This window comes from Sinocyclocheilus anshuiensis, unplaced genomic scaffold (genome assembly GCF_001515605.1).
Source record: "Sinocyclocheilus anshuiensis isolate Anshui unplaced genomic scaffold, SAMN03320099.WGS_v1.1 scaffold279, whole genome shotgun sequence".
Lineage (NCBI taxonomy): Eukaryota > Metazoa > Chordata > Actinopteri > Cypriniformes > Cyprinidae > Sinocyclocheilus > Sinocyclocheilus anshuiensis.
The window spans coordinates 846,226-851,112 of record NW_015549591.1 but is presented as its reverse complement, the minus strand read 5'-3'; the positions used below and the strand labels follow the sequence as shown (position 1 = coordinate 851,112).

General features: G+C 36.8%; 1 long non-coding RNA gene across 1 annotated transcript; it reads left to right on the top strand.

Moving 5' to 3' along the window:
• The first annotated feature begins 2,296 nt into the window (after window positions 1-2,296).
• LOC107658166 (uncharacterized) lies at window positions 2,297-4,307 on the top strand. Its single transcript, XR_001630756.1, has 3 exons — window positions 2,297-2,362; window positions 3,182-3,305; window positions 3,429-4,307. It is a non-coding gene; the product is annotated as an uncharacterized LOC107658166 (long non-coding RNA).
• Window positions 4,308-4,887: the final 580 nt, after the last annotated feature.

Sequence of the window (4,887 nt, the reverse complement as noted above, 5' to 3'; positions counted from 1 at the left end):
AATTCGTTTTCATTTATAAAGAAGTATTGTCTGGTGTCGTCAAAATTTTAAAGTCAAAAACATTGCCAAGATTACGTTACCTAACTCGTAGCTTACTTATCAAAGAACGTATTATCCTGTGGCCAAGGAAAATACACAGTTAGATTAAGATACACGGACATTTGACGGCTCGCTGGACGACCGTTGATAAGGTGTAAACTATTGAAATTTGAAATCAGTTCTAATCAGGTGGACGTCGAATTTTCAGATTCGAGTCCTTTCAAAACCTGAGCTAGAAATAAAATTAATGATTAATTCCCTTATAGAATTAATGAGTTAAATTCCTTACAGTACTTACATCATCCCAAAGAAAAATTAATTCGAAAGCATTTTTAATACATTGACTTCTGAGTCTTTTATTAATGATATTCGACAAACACCTTTATCTTTGAGTGAAATACCTACTGTACATGATAAGGTTAATAGTTTTAATGTCTCTTTGAAATCAACTCTTCATATAGTGGCTCCAGAGAAAATAAAAAAAAAAGATCAATATCTAAGAATATGCCATGGGAAAATTAATGCATCCGTCGGCTGAAGAGGGAATGCCATAAATCAGAGCGTCTATGGAGAAAAACTAAATTAACTGTTCACCACAAGAGTCTTTTGATTAACATCTTGGAATATACAAAAACAGTTCGCTCTGAAAGATAACAATTCTATTCAAAAATGATTAACGAAAATAATACAAATCCCAGAATATTTTTTCTACTATAGATCGTCTTTTAAATAAAAATGCATATAATTTGTTAGATCAGCCCTGTGTAAATATGTGCGAAGATTTTGCAACATTTTTCAATAATAAAGTTATACAGATCAGATATGTTATTGATCATACTGATCATTTTTACATGGACGAATTGGTAAGTTATCCACACCATAAAATGGAAATGTTCAGGATAGTTAATAAAGAGAATCTTCTGCAAATGATCTCTCAGCTAAATTCCTCTTCCAGCTATCTCGACCCTATACCAACAGCATTTTTTAAAGAAGTTTCGCACTGTTTGATAGATTATTTCCTTGAAATAGTTAACTGTTCCCTGGAGACAGGCATAAAAAAAAAAAAAAACCTGGATTGTTCTCTCCTTAATAACTGTAGACCAATTTCTAACATTTCAATTTTGAGTAAAATTTTAGTAAAATTCTAAAAGTTGTATTTCAACAGCTTAATACATTTTTAGATTAATATAATGTTCGGGAGAAATATAAGTCTGGTTTCAGACAAGGTCATAATACGGAAACTGCACTATTAAAGGTAGTAAATGATGTGAGATTAAATACCGATAAAGGTAATGCATCACTTTTAATAATCTTGGATCTAAGTGCAGCATTTAACACGGTTGATCATTGTATTCTGCTAAACAGACTGGAAAAGCTTGTAGGTCTCTCCGGTAATGTTTTAAATTGGTTCAAAACGTATATTACAGAAAGGAACTTTTTAGTTAAAATAGGTGATTGCATGTCAAAGACATGAAATATTACATGGTGTGCCACAATGATCCGTTTTTGGGCCAGTTTTATTTTCATTATATATGCTCTCTTTGGGCAGCATAATTCAGAAATATATAACATTGTTATGCTGATGATATACAATTATACATTTCAAAGTGGATGATGTGGATAAAGTGGATGTTAAGTTAAAACTTAACATTCTGGACTGTGACCTTAGTTTTAAGTCTCATATTAATCAAGATAAAAACTTGTTTTTATCGTTTTAGAAATATTGCCAAGATTTGTCCTTTTTTTATCTTTGGAGAATGCTAAGAAACTCATTCATGCTTGTATCTTCTCTCATCTTGATTATTGTAATGCTATGTATACTGGCTTGCCTAAGGGTTCTATAATGAAGTTACAACTGATACAAAATGCAGCAGCCAGAGTACTAATGAAACACAAAAGGAGAGAGCATATTACACCAGTTAATGGAATTGCATTGGTTTCCAGTCCATCAAAGAATTGATTTTAAGGTTATTTTATTGGTTTATAAAACACTGCACAATCTGGCACCTCTATACATTTCAGGCTGTGTCGAGATATGTCCCAAATTGTAATTTAAGATCCTCTAGTGCTAGTCTTCTAGCACTGTGTTTCTCAACTGGTGGGTCGCGACCCAAAAGTGGGTTGCAAGACCATTCTGAGTGGGTCATGGAGTGTACGGTCAAAACATCAACAACAAAAAACGTAATTCTAAATGTTTTTCTGATGCGAGACTTTTATTTTGAAAGATGTGCGTGAAAGCTGTTTACACTTTTTTTGCCGTTTAAGTAAAGACTGCCTGAGAAAAATGTGCTGTCCCGATTCAGTATCTGCGGTCAGATGAGATGTTAGTCTCATTATTCTATCGTTATTTTTGTAACTTGTTATGAAAAAAAAAAGTCTCTTACCTCAGAAAAATGAACTATCCTGTCCTGTCAGACGTTATACTGTGCTTGTAGCACGCACTCTTCAAATGCACGTGCAAATGCGGCGGCGCACGCTGTATATCATTTCACTAAAGCGCAAAAGAAACTACGAGCATGCAATGTGTGAAATAAAAGTAAAGTACCAATAAATCACATAACTGGTACTTCGTGTGTTAGCTGGGAAGGATTTGCATGGAGGTATGATATTTTTTTTTGTGGGTCACGGCTTGATGACTATGGGAAAATGTGGGTCCCATGGCCAAACCAGTTGAGAAGCACTGTTCTAGCACATTATACAGTAAATCATAAACGATCTGGTGGTACTTCTTTTAGCTATTATTCTCCAAAAATTTTGAATTGTCTACCAACTGAAGTAAAAGGCTACCAGCATTCATATTTTTTTTAAATATATTTTTATCTTTTTAAAGTTGCTTATCAGTATAACAATGTGGTGTGAAGTTGTGTGTAAGTCCGTTTTTATGTTTTATTTTATCTTCTGATACTTGTATCATTGTTTTATTATTTTATATTGATATTGAGGTCAAACTATATGCTTTGTTTTACATTTTGAACCTTTTATAGTTGCTTGATTTTGATTTTATTTGATTTTATGCTTGTGAAGCACTTTCAGTTGCATTTTATGTACTGTCTGAAAAGTGCTATACAAATAAATGTTTATTATTATTATTGTTGTTTTAATGATTGTCAAATAATGAAAACATCATTAATCTTTCACTTAGAGCTACTGGAGTCTCTGTAAGTTGGTTTAACAGAGTGGTACGGATGGCGAGACCAATGCCGTGAATTAGTCAGGAGTTGGCTGGGAGACCTTTCCAAAAGAAGCTATAGCCCTCGCCAACTTCGGTGAGTAATCCTTCATCTTGCAACCTAGTCTCGCTCAAAGCAGCAATGTCGATCTGTTTAGCTCAGCAGCGACTAATGCTAATGCTAATAGCAAAATTATAAGTATGTTTGGCTTTTTTAAAGTTTCATCCACAAGAAAGGGATGCCCCGACGGGAGCGGAGGTCCATCTGGGGGAAGTGGAACAGACAATGTTTGGACCACCTTTTCTAGGTCCCTCCTCGTATGACGTGAGCATACGATCCTGAATAGGACTGCTCAGGAAGCTGCCAAAGGAGCCTGCTGTTGCTGTTCCAACGATAATCTGACCGGAGCCGCCTGCATACAGATCACAGACTAGAGACTTCCAGCTCCACACTGAGCCTGTCTCCGCAGGACTTAAAAATACGGTATGGTAGCAATGAAAAGTCCCATGCTCGGATATTTAAAGTGGAGGAAGTTTGCGCAATCCTTAGTCCACTACCTTGGCCGCTGCGGCATTAGTCAAGTGGCACGGGAGAACCCAAGATGACTGGTGCACACAGTGGTTGCAGGGGTCTTCTAGCTCATCCCAACTAAAGAGAAAAAAAGCTGCCTAAAGCCTGACCCCGATGGCATGAAGTTAAGACAAACATTTCACAGCCGAATCCTGTAATGTATCGTCTCTGGACAACGAACCCGTTGACTCACTACAGAGTTTGTCCGCCTTATATACACCAGTCGAAGCTGCTGCCCTGCGGTTAAGCCCATAACCCCAGGCTTGAAGGGACACCACCTGCTTTGGCCACTGTTTTCAGGGTTCTCAGTTGAGCCTGCTCACCACGAGTAACACCCACGGTGATACCTCAACCATAGCCTTCTTTACTGGTGATATAGCCTCAATAAGCAATCCCCAACTTGGTGTTCACCCCCACACCACAATGAGGTGCAGTTTGGGTTTTGAGGGGGATATATAACGTACAATCACCACAAGATATCTGGACATGTCAACGTCATTTCAAAACAATGTTCCCACAATATTTTTATAAGCTACAATTCTTACCTGGGAAGCCATGTTGATTAAAATGGATATGGCTAACAGCAAAATCCCAAAAATGGTATAATAGGTGAAAACAGGCCTCTCTGCGAAAACAACTGTGGTTCACGATGGAAATGCAGGGATTTGTAAGACTGTAGTAGAAAGGCCAATGCCAAATTAAATGTATGTGTAATTTTTAAATAAATGTGTAAAATAAAAACATCTAAAACATAACACTCTTATTTTTTCTTTTGCACACAGATTCTGTGTAACATTTTCCAGCCTAATATCCAACCACAGCTCTTGGGTCTTTGTTGTCCATCTGCAGCCATAACATCTGCCATACTGTAAATGGAAAGAAGAGAGATAAGTTGCCTGAATCAGTATTGACAGAAGAAAAAGCACATACATCCACTTTGCAAGAGCTGAGTAGGTCACCGTGGCCTTTTCATCAGTAAAGAGCACAGGCACGGGATGAGGGCAAGAGGGTAATGCACTTGAGCAGCTGTGTCTCATATTGAAAGAATTTAACATCACTACATCATAGAGACAAACATAAGCAAAAACACACACATACTCAAGTAATT